The 16,452-nt window shown below is 39.5% G+C and overlaps 1 pseudogene; it reads right to left on the reverse strand.

The window, feature by feature from the left end:
* Positions 1 to 1,356: 1,356 nt before the first annotated feature.
* Positions 1,357 to 3,093, reverse strand: LOC100017712 (transketolase-like; annotated as a pseudogene).
* Positions 3,094 to 16,452: the final 13,359 nt, after the last annotated feature.

The raw sequence follows: 16,452 nt of genomic DNA on the forward strand, positions 1-16,452 counted from the left end.
TAGTCAGGTAGAATAGGTCAAAGTTTGGGCTCTACTGGCATAGTTTTCCAAACGCTGAGGTCCAACAAGTAGCCTTGGGAGTTTGGTATTTATGGAGGTATACTGATTTCCTCCCCCCCCCCAAGATATTTTTATTAATTACTTTTATTGATCCTCAGTAGAAAAAGAAGTTATTTCGTGTATTTTTTGGTTTGGTTTGGTTTGGCAGCACCAACTGGTATCTTGGGCTTAAGACAAAGCCTCCTTGGAGGCAGCCGGGTGGCTCAGTGGATCGATAGCCAGGCCCAGAGATGGGAAGTCCTAGCTTCAAATTTGGCCTCAGATGCTTCCCAGCTGTGTGACCCTGGGCAAATCACTTAATCCCCATTGATATCCCTTACCACTCTTTTGACAAGGTATACTTGGAACTGTAATATAACTGTAATATGAGGGCAAGGAGAGAATGGAGTCTTCCCTCCCTGCTGGGTCAGGACCAGAGTGAGGTAAAGATGGAGCTGAGTCAAGTAGAGAGAGAGGGGATGGATTGTCTTCCTTCTCAGCTCTCTCTGACAAACCCCACTCTGTTGCCTATCTTAACTTCTGTTCCCTCAGAGACTTGGCTAAACAGGCTTGATGCAGTTAGCTTCTCTCTCCCTGGGAGAGGAATGTCACTTCCCTCCCCCCAACTTCAAGCCTCTCTCTAGATGTGATGGAGCCAGTCACTTGTTCTTATTAAACTGTTTTATTCTAAGGGAACAAGGCAAGGGATAGGGCAGATGAGTTTAGGAATGAGGCAGAAGGGAAGAGGGAGCAGGGGGTCCCTAGAATAACTGAAACCCCTTCTCCCAAAGGTCTGGCAGATCAGGCTTTGTTGATCTGTCCCCTTGGGGTCAGTTAGTGAAGAAGCCCTGGCTCTCTGCCTTGACAACTATAACCAGTCCAGGACTTTAGGGGATCTGGAGGAAATCTTTCTTCGAATGAATAGCTTGTAGTTGAAGTCCTATACCATTAACCGTCTTCTTGGGGTATTAGGACAAGCTTTCATAGGAGTTGATAAGTGCTGGTTCAGAGATCTGCTGGGTCTACCTTGCTGGTCCCTTCTCAGAGAGGAGAAAAATCTTTCCAACTGTCCAGATCAAGTCACTTCCTCCCCTTTCCCAGAATTCTCTCTCCTTCCTGCCCTTCCCCCATTCCTGCAGAATTCTCCAGCTTGCCAGATGTGCTTCTCTCTGTTCTGCCGGCAGATTAAGTCCAGTTCCTCTTACAGAACCAATGCACAGAATTGATTCTAAGATGGAAGATAAAGAATAGCATTCTTATGGATCCCAAATATCTTTAGCAGTTACCCTGACGTCCTGCTTCTCAGGGTGCTGCCAATTAGCAAGTGAGTGGGAGTGGTCCCACTATGGCAGCAACTATACCATCTCCTAGGCCACCTTCATAGTAATGGTTTTCCCATCAGAATTCAGTCATTGGTTGTACGAGCACTACTAAGGAGGAATTTCTTATCCAGAGGTTTAATTGTTCAATTGTTCAAGTTCTCCAAAATTGATCTTTTCTTTCTTCAGCTGCTCTGCAGTTGTCAAGTCTTCATGGAGGATCACTCTAGCCCCATTTGCAGTTACCTGGTTATTCTTGCTTTTCAGGACCACTTTAGCTTGGCCAACCTTGAAGTCTTCAGTGTTGCTATAAATGATTTCATTCTCTTGGTACTGATCTTTAAGAAACAGATGCCCTCTGTATTGGCAGTTAACTCCACCAATTTCTCAGTAGCCAGCCACATCACTTAGGTAAAAGACTCCCATTGGGAATGCTCTAGAACTTGAAAACATCTCTGAAGGCCATCTAAGAAGGACCATTTTGACAGATGGACACCACACAGGCTGAGCCACACAGGTTGATGTTACTCTTAGAAACTGCTGCCATCCAGATCTGGTCAAAGGCCCTGGTGAAGAAGACAGCAAATGTGTTACAGAAAGGCATGGTCCGATCCCAAGTGGCACACCCCATGTGATACTCACCATGTTCTATTCTACAATGAAACACTCAGTGAAGTGATTGGGATGCTCCTGCTTGAAGAGTTCAGAAAAGGTAGAATTCTTGGTGTTTCCATACAGGGCAATCACAGAGTCACTGGCATGACCCAGTTTGTCCAGGGTTATGCCACCCTTAGGCTTTGAGAGAGACTGTCTTGCCTCCAAATTTGTAATTTGTTGAAGATGGTATCTGGATGTTGGTGATGTAAACTGTGAGTGATCTTCTTGGGGGAGGGTCACTAGAATCTTCTTGCTTTGGAATTGGCCACATATTTCCTCAATGACCTGTTCTACCATGTTGTTGGGTTTTTTTTCCCCATGCCAAGATTCCTTATCTTCCACACCTGAAATTCCTTTGCCTTTATATGTCCTTATGATGATAGTCAGTAGCTTATGCTTGCCCTGGTCAAATACCTTGCAGAGTTCCTCCACACTGTTGCATTCCACTCAGAGGATTCACATTGCTTTTGGTACATGTCCACTTGGTATTGTCATGGGGCAGGGGCACTCTGACCCAACTAGTTAATGTAAAGGATGACCATCAGGTTGTCCAATCTGTAGAATCTTAAAAAGGCTATAGCCTTCTACCCAGAGCCTTCAGACACTTCCTTATTACCCTGCATACAATAGACATGGCAGCTGGCATGGTGGAAGTTTTTGCCTGTGTAGGGGTCATTACACAAACTGCTTCAAGCCCTTGACCCAGAGAGCTAGTAGCCCCTTTTTCAAAGGTTTGTTTAGGGACTGGGTGGTTGTCCAGAATGGAGCTGATTTTCTTCAAGTTCAACAGCTAGACCCCTGGCAGGAAGTCCACCTTAGTCTAGACTTTGTAAAGACTGAGAGCCTCATGACCCTTGGAAAGCACAAAGAGGTCATCAGTGGGGTCCTTTGGGTTTTGTGGTTTATACTTCATGGTGTGGAAGAAGTAGACTCTCATTATCTCAGCTGCACAGTAACATGATGTGGGATTAGCCAAGGTGACCTCAGTGGTGGCTTAGATGGAGTTGATGCACAGCTAGTTAGCAGTGTCCTTCCATGCTTGCGATTTCTGTTGGTCCATCTTAAAATAACCATCCATGGCAAAGGGAGCTTGTAACACTCCTGGACCAGTGGCAGAGGGCAGAGGCAGTAGCAGCATAAGCAGAGAAGGGGAGTCTGAGTTGGGTGGAAGAGGAGAGTGTATACTAATTTCTAAGGATTAATTCTAATTGTTGAATGGCAGATTTTTATAATTTAATCTCCTAATACTTGCAAACCATTAGTGAATGAACTTAAGGTCGAGGGAGGCATTTTTTTTGGAGGGTGGGGTGAGAAGGTCCAGAGGATATTCCTTACTTGGTTGATGTCATACCACAATGTCAGCTTCCTATTGCTCCTCCAGAACTTCACAAACCTAAATAATCCTTATGAAAAATAACATCAACAAATAAATTTGAATTGATTAGTTTTTCTTGTCCTTTAGATAAGGATAATGGTGATTTGAGATTCTAAAGAGTAACAATACAATTAAAGGGGTTCCTTCCCTCATTTTTATTTTTTATTTTATTTTTTAAAACCCTTACTTTCCATCTTGGAATAAATACTGTGTATTGGTTCCAAGGCAGAAGAGTGGTAAGGGCTAGGCAATGGGGGTTAAGTGACTTGCCCAGGGTCACACAGCTGGGAAGTGAGGTCAAATTTGAACCTAGGACCTACCATCTCCAGGCCTGGCTCTTAATGCATTTAGCTACCAAGCTGCCCCCACTTTCCTCATTTTTTTTTAAACCCTTACCTTCCGTCTTGGAGTCAATACTGTGTATTGGCTCCAAGGCAGAAGAGTGGTAAGGGCTAGGCAATGGGGGTCAAGTGACTTGCCCAGGGTCACACAGCTGGGAAGTGTCTGAGGCCAGATTTGAACCTAGGACCTCCCGTCTCTAGGGCTAGCTCTCAATCCACTGAGCTACCCAGCTGCCCCCACTTCCCTCATTTTTTAAAAATCTAAGTAAAGGGTATGTATTAGATCCTCAGTCCTGATAGGGAAGAAATGTTTTCTAACTTTTCTTTCTATTTTCCATCAACTCTTGATTTTGTATTGTAGAGAAGGTAAAAAATAGAATGGATACCTGAAATCCAAAAAAGATTAAATCAATTATGTTGAGTTTTAGGGCCAACTTCCTCATTCACCAAATTTATCACAAGACCCAGAGTAATACAAAGAGTTTGAATTTCACTATCTTTTCCCTTCTTCCAAAAATAAAGATGGAGGTGCAAACAGGCAGTTTAAAGAAAGGAGGGAAGGAAAAATAAGAGAATAGTAGTAAGAAGTGGATACAGAGATAAAGTCCAAGTTTTGGGAATAAGAGTTCACTATTTGGTAAAAATTGTTGGGAAGAAATTTGGCAGAAACTAGGGTTAGGCCAATATCTTAGATCATTTACCAAGATAAAAATTAAAATGGATATAAGACCTACTTATAAAGGGAGAGATTAAAAGCAAATTAAAGAACAGGGAACATATTACCTATCAACTTTATAGAAAGGAGAAGAATTTATGAATAAACCAATATAGAAAGCATTGTGAAATGTAAAATGAATAATTTCAAATATATAAAATTGAAAAAAAATTTGTTCTAAAATTAATGTGGCCTTGATTAGAAGAAAAGCTATAATTTGGTGGGGGGGGATTTTTTATAGCCGGTTTCTCAGATCTCCATCTCATATCTAAAATATGTAGAGAACTTTGTCAGATACATAAGAATATAAGTCATTTCCCAGTTGATAAATGATCAAAAGATATGGAGAGCTTTTGGATGAAGAAATTAAAGCTATATATGACTATATAAAAATGTCCTAAATCATTATTGATGAGAAAATGCATATCAAAATATCTCTGAGATATCATCTCACCTATCAGATTGACAAAAATTATGAAAGGGCAAAATGACAAAAGTTGGAGAGAATGTGGAAAAATAGGGACACTAACACATAGTTGATGGAACTGCAAACTCTTCCAACTATTTTGGAGAGCAATCCGGAATTATACTTAAAGAGTTATAAAATTGTATATACCTTTTGACCAAGCAATACCACTATTGAGCTTATTTCCTAAGGTGATTAGGGACAAAGAAAAAGAAGCTATATGTTCTAAAATATTTATAGAAGCTCTTTTTGTTGGGGCAAAGAACTGGAATCTGGATTGAGGAATGACTGAACACATGGTATATGCTTGTGGAATGGAAAACTATTGTCCCACAAGAAATGAAGAACAGAATGAATTCAGAAAAACTTGGAAAGACTTACATGAAGTGATACGGAGTGAAGTGAACTGGGTCAAGAGAACATTGTACATAGTAATGATAATAATATATAAAGATCAACTTCAGAAGGCTTAACTATTTTCAACAAGGGAAGGATCTAGGATAACTCCAAGGGGCTCATGATGAAAAAAGATATTCACCACCAAAGAAGGAATCTGATTCTAAATGCAGATTGAAACATACTTCACTTTACTTCCTTCATGAATTTTCCTTTAGTGTAAGCAATATGTGCCTTGTTTCACAACTTGACAAACAGGGAAATATGTATTATATGATGGTAGTATAAAATGGAGATTTGAACCCTAGACTTCAATCCCCAGAAGTTCTTAGTACTTCCCAGATTTCCCTATAATCTCACATGAGTCTCCACCTGGGTGAGATCTCAAGGAGTATTTAACTGGTAGCAATGTCTACTTCACCCTCTTCCATTGCAATGATGTAGTGGGTAAGCTAATTGCAGGGGGTTTTGAATGGGCTAATCAGCCCTAGGCACGTGATTTTTCTCATTTTGTATTTCTTTACTTCTTGATTTCTAATAATCTTTAATAAACCTCATAAAATATAATACTTTTATTAATAGAGACTAATTTAATTTTTACAGTAGATAATATGATATATCACAATATATCGTGTTACCTTCCCAAGAGAGCAGATAATAACTTATAGCTTGTAAATATTAATGTATGGGGAGGAGGAAGGGAAAATAAAAGAATGAGACCGATTCTTGGGCATAACTAATGTGAGAATTTGTTTGTCTTAAAAAAGCATATTTACTATAATTTATTACATATTTATAACAAATTATATGTATTGTATTATTATATTGCCTATTGTGTTATGTTTTATGTGTATATGTATATATAAATGATACCTCAAAAAAATTCCTAGAGGATCCAATATCCCACATCCATTAAAGGTTCTAGAATGTAGGAAGATATTCAGAGAAGAAGGAAGAGAAAGATGTCAGATCTGACTGACATGGTCTGATCTGAAGCAAATGAGACAGAGAGATTAAGTAATATAGCAAAGCTTTATTGTGGAAAAGGAAGAGGAAAGAGGAAGAAGGGAGAGCAAGGGAGGAGCTCACAAACCTACAGATGGTGAGGGGTCTCCACTGGGGTGGAGAAGAGGGCAATCTTTTATAGGGTGGTAGTCTGGGATGAGGTAATCTAGATTGTCTCTGTTGGGCTAAGTGGGGTGCTTGTGTCCAGATGATTGGAGAGTCCTAAGGAGATTGGCTTTGGGGGTGGAGGCTTTTGGTTCTCAGGCTCTATAGTCCTTAGTATGGTACAGACAGTATAAATTCAGAACATCAAGTCAGCATGGATTTGTCATGTCACAGCATGGGAAGTAAGAGTGCCCTCTTACTTCCTTAAGGAAGTGGAACTACTTGCTTTGTTCTGGGGTTCCAGCAGGTGCAGGGGAAAGGAGAGCTATTGGTCTCAGCAGGGATTGGGGAAAGGAGGAAAGGACAGCTTTGGTCCCAGGATCTATCAAAAGAGATGAAGGAGGACAAAGAGAAGAAGGAAGAGGGTGAGGAGAATAAGGAGAAGGAGCAGGAGATGGAGGAAAAGGAAGAAAAAGTAGCAACTGGCCCCTCAAAGCCTGTTACAAAATCCAGAAAATTAGTGGTAAAGAAGGATGTCAGCCTAAGAGATATACAGCACCAATTTCAGGGATCATTATGGTAGTTATAAAGACCTGGCAGGAGCCTTGAAATATTTCCAAATTAGACTCTAGCTATACTATTAAGGGGGGTTGTACTATAATAACTGTGACACTCCTCCTACTGGAAATCAACATGATGATCATCTCCAGCATGGAGAAATGAATTAAGAAAGAAAAAGCATTTAAGTGCAAAAATTTTTAAATGGGTACAAGAAAAAGGGCCTTTGAATTTGGCGATTAAGAGGGCATCGATGACTATGGGCAGCTAGGTGGCACTGGGTCTGGAGTCCAGGAGACTCATCTTCCTAATTCAAACCTGGCCTTAGACACTACCTGTAGGACTCTCTGCAAGTCACTTAACCCTTTTTACCTGTTAACTCATCTATAAAATGAGTTGGAGAAAGAAATGGCAGACCACTCCAGTACCTTTGCCAGGGAAACCCCAAATAGGCTCATGATGAGTCAGAACAACAGTGAGAGTTATTTTGGGATTGAGTTATTTTGGGAGGAGTTATTTTGGAATTCTTTGGAATATATTCCGAGTACTTAATGCAAAGGCTGAGAAGTAGGAAGACCTCAAACACATATATACTCACAGACACCTCTTCTTGCAAGAAGTTTGGCAGCGAAGGAGAGAAGTAAAATAGGATATTATTGGGGATAGCAATGCCAAAGGAAGGTGTTTGTTTGTTATTTTAAGATAGGGATGAACTGATCTTTTGTGTAGGTGAGAGGGAAGGAGTCTGTAAAAAGGGAAAGCTTTAAAAAGTGCTAAGAATGTCAATGATTACTGGAGCAAAGTCCCAGAGGACAATGGAGGGGAGGAGATCAAAGGTACTGAGGAGCAAAGAGGAGGCTTGCCTTTTTTTGTACAGAAAGGAAGCAAGGAAGGGTGAAGCCTTCAAGAGGTTTAGAGGAGGTTGGAGCAGGGGAATTAAGGGAGTTCTCACTCCAGGTCTGAAATCAACACTTGAACAATTTAAAGTAGAGCTGACTGACGTGTCACCTGCTAATCTTCAGTCAACTATTTCTTTAGAAATTTAAGATTTGGCTAGATCAATAACATTGTTTGAGACTATGTCCCTAAAGCACTCCCATTCATAAAGAACAAAGGCATGTTGAATGTAGAGCTCATGTTATCTAAAACAGACTTTCTGGAATAGGTCAGCATGATCACTGAAGCCAAAGTAAATCGCGCAGATATGAACATTATAGAAAACAATTGCCTTCCATTTATCCAAAATGCTCATCGATTCTTTTAAATACAAGCAGCGATAACTCTGTTGTGGTCTGAATGATCTTGCTTTTCTTCTTTCTATTTTAGCCACATATGGGAAATACCTTTAGTTATTCAGTGGGAAAGTGGGGAAAAACAAAATACGTGGGTGTTAAAAGTCACATCATATTAACAGAATAAGCAATAGGAAATTATTCCAGGTTAGAATAAGATGCTGAAACTATTTGGAACTTAGAAATATCCCTTAATCTACAACTGACAAGTTGGCTTCCAAATTTCTGGTCAGAGTGACTGCTTACTACTACTCTCAAGTGTTTAATCCTGCCAAAATTGCAAAAGCAAAATCCAAAGGGAGGACCCCACACACATTTGTAGCCAGAAATGTGATGGGAATTGGTGTCCTCTTGAGGCAGTTAGTCCCCCAGTGACTGTCACTTCTTTAAAAAGGGAAGCATTTAGGGGAAAGTTATGCTCTTACTGAATCATTAGGATACTACGGGGTGTGTGTGCCCCCCCCCCCCCCCCCCCCCGTTGTTACAGAATATTTAAAAGTGAATTTCCATTTCCTTGGGCAATATTTAAATTCCTGCCCTTTACGGAAACTTTCCCCAGAGTTCTTAATTTTGTTTCCCTTTTAATTCCTCCACCTCCCCTCCCCATTTAATTTGCATTATACCCCAGGCACTTTGGATCTTTTGTTTTGTAAAATATCTTAATCCCTTTTCCTAAAATCTTCTGATTTGTAACTCAGAAATTTCAATGCAATTACATTTCCTAAAACTACCTGGGGAAATGAAATATCCCTCACTGAGGTGTACCCAGGTATAATAGAAGCTGCTTGGATGGTAAATACATATATTTTAGCACAATATTTGTGCTACTACTACTGCTGCTGCTGCTGCTGCTGCTGCTGCTAGGTATGGCAGATAGAGCACTGATCTGGATATATGGATGACCTGAGTTCAAATTTGACCTCAGGCATTCAGGCGCACAGCTGTATGATTCTCTGTAAGTCACCTAATCCTGTTTGCCTCAGTTTACTCATCTGTAACATGAGTTGGAGAAAGAAATGACCAACTACTGAAGTATCTTTGCCAAGAAAAACTCCAAATGTGGGTCCGGAAGAGTAGGACAGGACGGAACAACACTGCTATAACTACTATTATTTCCACTGCTGCTACTCCTTCTCACACACAATTCATTAATTGGGTCCACAACTAAAGTAGAAAAAGTCATCTGTGCTACCTTCCTCCCTCGACTAAGCTACTATTTCTCTATCCTTTAAAGTCTGGTTTCTTATAGCACCATTCTACCAAAACAGCTCTTGAAAGTCATTCACATTATTTGACTCACTGGCTGACTGATTTAGAAATTAGGAATAGTAGAAATCATCAGTCATTTCCAAACCCAGACTTCCCAACTAACCACAATTTTAGACTGTAGCAAATGTATTTTGATGGTGGGGGCAGTGGATGGAGTGCTGTGCCGCAAGCCAGGAAGAATTATCTCCCCAAATTCAAATCTTGTCTCAGATACAATCTATATGACCCTGAGCAAGTCACAACTCAGTTTGTCTCAGTTCCTCCTATGTAAAATGAGCTGGGAAAGGAAATTTCTCCATGTCTGCCAAGAAAACACAAAAAGGTGTCAGGAGTAGGAGCCTAAACAGTGTAGGAATAACACCATAAGTATCACAATCAATAACAAAATAACAACAATTGACATTCACATAGCTTTAGATAATATAACTTTGTTAAAATTGGCAAAGTGCTTTATATAGATTATCTCCTTTGAGAGCTACTTAAAAAAATATATTCAGGAACTCTGTATTGTCTCCATTTTACTGATGAGACCAAAACTCAAGGAAATAGTGAAGTAACTTGTCCACTGTGGCGAATTACACAATTAAGTGTCCAGAAGCAGGAGTTGAAACTAGATCTATCTGATCTTCATTTGTCACTCTGACATTCTATGGAAGCAACAGAACAAATTCATCTAGCCTATCTCATGAAAGAATCTCCAAGGAAGGAAATGAAGATCATCCAGTTAACCTCCTACATTTTCTTCTTTCAAAATTTGATATTGGGCTCTACTAGCAGCAGTGCAATGTTCCAGGACAATCCAAAGGAATTTATGAGAAAGAACGCTATCCACATTCAAAGGAAGAACTGTGGGAGCAGAAACACAGAACAAAAACATATGATTGATCATGTGGTTCGATGGGGATATGATTGAGGATGTAGACTCTAAGTGATCACCCTAATGCAAATATTAATAATAGGGAAATAGGTCTTGAACAATGACACATGTAAAACTCAGTGGAATTGTACATTGACTATGGGAGAGGGTGGAGGGGAGGGAAAGAACATGAATCATGTAACCATGGAAAAATATTCTAAATTAATTTTAAAATTTTGTTATTGGTATGTTTGTTTTCATATGACCTTTATTTCTCAATATATCCCTTCATCCCTCCCATCTAGGAAGTCATCCCTTATAGGAGAATGTATTTCTATTTAAACCTCTACTTCCTGTCTCAGTAACAACTCTTCAGACAGAAGGGCACAGCAAGGAAGTGTCTGAGACCACATTTGAACCCAGATCTTCCTCCTGACTCCAGGCTTGGCTCTGTCCTAGCTACTACCTAGCTGACCCCTCTTATGAGATATTTTTTTTTTTAAAGAAGGAAGAAAAAAGCTACTGAGCAAAATTTACCAATACATCAATCAAGTCCAAGGGTATATGCTTTGTTCTGCCCCCATAGCCTTCCACCTCTGTAATGAAATGAGGAAGTACATTCTCATATCAAGTCATGGGCCAAGCTTGCTCAAGTAATTATGTATAATTATAATGACATAGTGCTTAGTTTATCATTTTTTCTATCTTTATTGTTCCTTACTACTCAGTAATAATGTATTCCCCTACATTCCTGTACCACAGTTTGTTTGGCCATCCTCCATCTGCTAGTCTCCATCTCTGTTTTTATTTCTAGGGTTCTGCTCTATCTCCCAGTTCGTTCTAGTCCTCAAATGGGCTGTCATCACCAGAGTCAACCAGTGGGGGCACACCTTCTCTCTGATAGTACTTAGATGTACTATCAGAGAGAAGGTGTGATGACCAGTGGGTAGAAGATCTTCATCCCCCCCTTCCCCCAGGTCACTAGAAAATAGTTGAAGTTTTGTTTTTGTTTTTAATTACTAAAAAGGGGAAGCTAGGTAGCATAATGGATAGTGCACCAGTCCCAGATCCAGGAGGACCTGGGTTCAAATCTAGCTTTTGACACTTCCTACCTATGTGAACATGGAAAAGCATTTAACCTTCTTTTGCCTAGTGCTTGCCCTATCATCTTAGAGTTGTTACTAGGACAGAAGATAAGAGGTTTGGTTGTTTGTTTGCTTTTTAATAAAAATTATTAGAAAAATTAAGGGAAAACTAGAACAAAATAAAGTCACTAAGATTTCAATAAGAAAGAGTTAAAGAATACAAAGTTCTAGATTCTAATTCAAATTGATTGAAGTATCTAAAGATATGTTACATAATCTAGAACCTGGGTAGGGTAATTTAGAAGAGGGAGTGAATGACAGGTTTGGAGTGAGAGGAACTGATTTTGAATTCTGGTTTTGCTGCTTATTACCACCTATGTGACACAGGGGTAGAAAATTAAAATTTCTAAGACTCAGTTTCCTCAGTTGGAAAATGTAGGAGTTGCATTAGATTAGGGGTTCTTTTTTAATGTTTTTGTGCCAGACCCCTTTGACAGTCTGGAGAAGCCTATGGGCCCCCTTCTCAGATGGTCAATTAGCATTTATTAAGCACCTATTATGTAATAAGGGATATAAAGAAAGACAAAAGGGGAACAGCTGGATAGCATAGTGGATTGAAAGCCAGGCCTAGAGATAGGAGGTCCTAGGTTCAAATCTGGATTCAGATACTTCCAGCTGTGTGACCCTGGGCAAGTCACTTAACCCCCATTGCCTAGCCCTTAGGACTCTTCTGCCTTGGAACCAATACCCAGTATTGATTGATTCCAAGGCAGAAGATAAGTGTTTTTAAAAAAAAGGAAGAAAGACAAAAAAAACCCCACAACAATAACAAAAAAATAGTTCCTGGTCAAGGAACTCAGTCTAATGAATAATGTTTTTAAATGAATAAAATAAAATATAGAGGATTACAAATAAAATTATTTTGAAATACAACTATCACAATATTTTCCCCAATCCTTTCCTTCTTGTCTTAACATTCAATAGAAGAGAGGTAAGGACCAGGCAATTGGAGTTAAGTGACTTGCCCAAGATCACATAGGTAGGAAGCATCTGAGCTGAGATTTGAATCCTGGATTTCCTGTCTCTAGGCCTGGCTCTCTATCCAATGAGCTACTTTGTTGGCCCTCAGCTAGCATTTATTAAGCATCTATTACATAAAATGGGATGTAAAAAAAGACACCCCCCCCACAACAATTTTTTAAAAACTGTTCCTGCTCAAGGAACTTAGTCTAATGAATAATGTTAAAAACATGACTAAAATAAAATATAGGGGATTACAAAAGAAAAGTAATTTCTTTGAAATATAGTTACCAAATTATGTTTTTTAATTTAAAATTTTATTTAATTAATTTAGAATATTTTTCCATGGTTACATGATTCATGTTCTTTCCCTCCCCACCTTCCCTCCCCCCCAGTTGAAGCACAATTCCACTGGGTTTTACATGAGTCATTGATCAAGACCTATTTCCATATTATTAGTATTTGCATGAGAGTGATCACTTAGAGTCTACATCCCCACTCATACCCCATTGAACCATGTATCACAATATACTTTAAAATAAGATCTTGGTTTAAAAAAAAATTAAAACAACTTTTTAAAGATGATCTTTAGAATTCCTCCTAGCTTTAAATCTACAAGAAGTCTATAATCCTACTGTTGCTAGCCCATATGATATTCCTAGTTCTTTTTCTGTCTTAATAAGTGAGCCCTTGCCCCACTCAAAGTTCCCCAAGACAAAAACAAAAAGCAACTCTTTAGTTAGGACAATCTACCTTCTACCACCGGCCCCCTTTCTCCCTGAACTCATCCTCTCCTCTCTCCTTCTGAGGGGAGCAAGTCAAGAATTCTGATCAATTAAGCTACTAAGAAGGAATAATGAGTTGTTGTCATGTTACACCTCGACAGAAAGGGACACTCCCTGGGCATGAACATCTCAGCATAATTTTCCACATTAGAGTATTCACTCTGGGTCATAGGATCAATGATTTTGATCCCCAGGGGGCCTCAGAGGTCATATTGCCCAACCCCATGATTTTACAGATGAGGAACCTAATACATTCTTGCTGAATTGAAATGAAGTATGTCTGGAATGTGTTCCTGATTCACCTCGGGCCTCTCACCATCCCTAGCTTCCTTCAAGCCACTGCTCAGGCTCCACCTCCTATGTACATACAGACAAGAGGAGTCACAAGTCTAGTTCCTGCTCTCCTGGCCTGTGATGAGCCAGCAGGGATGAGGTTCCACCCTTGTCCCTTTCTTTGTATTACTATTGCTTGGTCCAGGGCCTGGCACATAGTAGGCACTTCAATGCTAGCTCACTGATTAACTAACTAACCTCTAACCTGGACTAACTAGATCTCCCAGATTTAAGTGTCTCTTTAGACCATTTCATCTTTCCCTTAGCTGCCAAAGTGATTTTTATTTTATTTTTTTTAGTTCTTTTAAAAATTTGTTATTATTTTATTTATATACTATATTATTTGCTTATATATTATATATTAAATTTATTGTAGTATATATTAAATTTATTATAAATTCATAAATTAAATTCAGTTACAAGAGTATGGGTGTGATCCTATTCCCCTGCATCTCATGGAACTCCTCTTACCTCCAAGATCCATCTAAAGTCTATAGTTTGGTAAAGATCCACCCCAGGACTATGACCCCCATTGCCTAGCCCTTACCACTCTTCTGCCTTGGAACCAATACACAGTGTTGATTCCAAGAGGGAAGGTAAGGGTTTTTTTTTTTTTAAGACAGTATGATAAACCCAAAGATCCCAGTTTTGGAGTAAAAAATCCACTATTTGACAAAAGCTGCTGGGAAAATTAGAAGACAGTGTGGGAGGGATTAGGTTTGGATCAACACCTCACACCCTACACCAAGATAAACTCAAAATGGGTGAATGACTTGAACATAAAGAAGGAAACTATAAGTAAATTAGGTGAACATAGAATAGTATACATGCTAGATCTTTGGGAAAAGACAAATATTAAGACCAAGCAAAAGTTAGAAAAAAAATTACAAAATGTAAAATAAATAATTTTGACTACATTAAATTAAAAAGGTTTTGTACAAACAAAACCAATGCAACCAAAATCAGAAGGGAAGCAACATATTGGGAAACAATCTCCATAAAAACCTCTGACAAAGGTTTAATTACTCAAATTTACAAAGAGCTAAATCAATTGTACAAAAAATCAAGCCATTCTCCAATTGATAAATGGGCAAGGGACACGAACAGGCAGTTTTCAGCCAAAGAAATCAAAACTATTAATAAGCACATGAAAGTGTTCTAAACCTCTTATAATCAAAGAAATGCAAATCAAAACAACTCTGAGGTATCACTTCACACCTAGCAGATTGGCTAACTTGACAGCAAAGGAAAGTAATAAAGGGTGAAGGGGATGTGGCAAAGTTGGGACATTAATTCATTGCTAGCAGAGTTGTGAATTGATCCAACCATTCTGGAGGGCAATTTGGAACTATGCCCAAAGGGCACCAAAAGACTGTCTGCCCTTTGATCCAGCCATAGCACTTCTGGGTTTGTACCCCAAAGAGATAATAAGGGAAAAGACTTGTACAAGAATATTCATAGCTGCACTCTTTGTGGTGGCAAAAAATTGGAAAATGAGGGGGATGCCCTTCAATTGGGGAATGGCTGAACAAATTGTGGTATATGTTGGTGATGGAATACTATTGTGCTCAAAGGAATAATAAAGTGGAGGAATTCCATGTGACCTGGAAAGACCTCCAGGAATTGATGCAGAGCAAAAGGAGAAGAACCAGGAAAACATTGTACACAGAGATTGATACACTGTGGCACAATAGAATGTAATGGACTTCTCCATTAGGGGCAATGCAGTTATACTTAACAACTTGGAAGGATCTAAGAGAAAAAATACTATCCACATTCAGAGGAAGAATTGTGGGAGTAGAAACACAGAAGAAAAACAACTGCTTGATTACATGGGTCGATGGGGATAGGATTGGGGATATGATTGGGGATGTAGACTCTAAAGGATCACCCTAGATGTTTGCACTAGGAAGGATGGGGGTAGGGGAGGAAAATAATATGATTCTTATAACTAAGGGGGAAATGTTCTAAATTGATTAATTAAATAATTTAAAAAAACATTACTTTTCCATATATACTATGTATTGGTTTAGTGTAAGAAGCAGAAGAACAGTAAGAACTAGGTAATGGGGGTTAAGAGGCTTGCCCAGGGTCACACAGCTAAGAAATGTCCTAGATCATATTTGAACCCAGGACCCCCAGTCTCTAGGACTGACCCTCAATAAACTGAGCCACCCAGTTGCACTCCCCTTCCAGTCTTCTTATACCTTATTCCCTTCCAGGAACTTTCTGATCCAGCTATACTGGCCTACCCAAAGTTCCTCAAACAAGACACTCTCATCTCCCATCCCCAGACCTTTGTACTGGCAGTTCCTTATTTGAGGAATGTTGTAACTTTTTAACTCTGCCTCTTCCTTTCCTTTACTTCCTTCAAGATTAATTACAGGGGCTGGAGGCAACTGGGTGGTTCAGTGGGTTGAGAGCCAGGCCTAGAGATAGGAGGTCCTGGGTTCAAATGTGACCACAGACACTTCTCTAGCTGTGTGACCCTGGGCAAGTCACTCCTCCACTCCCATAGCCTATAGAACCAATACATAGTATTGATTTTAAGGTGGAAGGTAAAGGTTACAAAAATAAAAGACTAATTCCAAATCCCACATTCTATAGGAGGTCTTTCCCCTTTCAGATTACTTTCATTATAATCTCTATCTTATATGTACTTAAATGTTGCTTTCCCTTTGTTTTTGAAGAGGAGTGATGGCATGATAGGAGTGGTGACTTGTGCACAAGTTGGATTGAAGCCTTCTTCTCTCTTCCAGTCGTTGAAGTCCAGTGGCAAGACAAAAGTCAGGACAACCTTCTATGCTCTGGGATGCAGTGGATGTCTTTGGCACAT

This window comes from Monodelphis domestica, chromosome 6, assembly GCF_027887165.1.
Source record: "Monodelphis domestica isolate mMonDom1 chromosome 6, mMonDom1.pri, whole genome shotgun sequence".
NCBI classification, from domain to species: Eukaryota; Metazoa; Chordata; class Mammalia; order Didelphimorphia; family Didelphidae; genus Monodelphis; species Monodelphis domestica.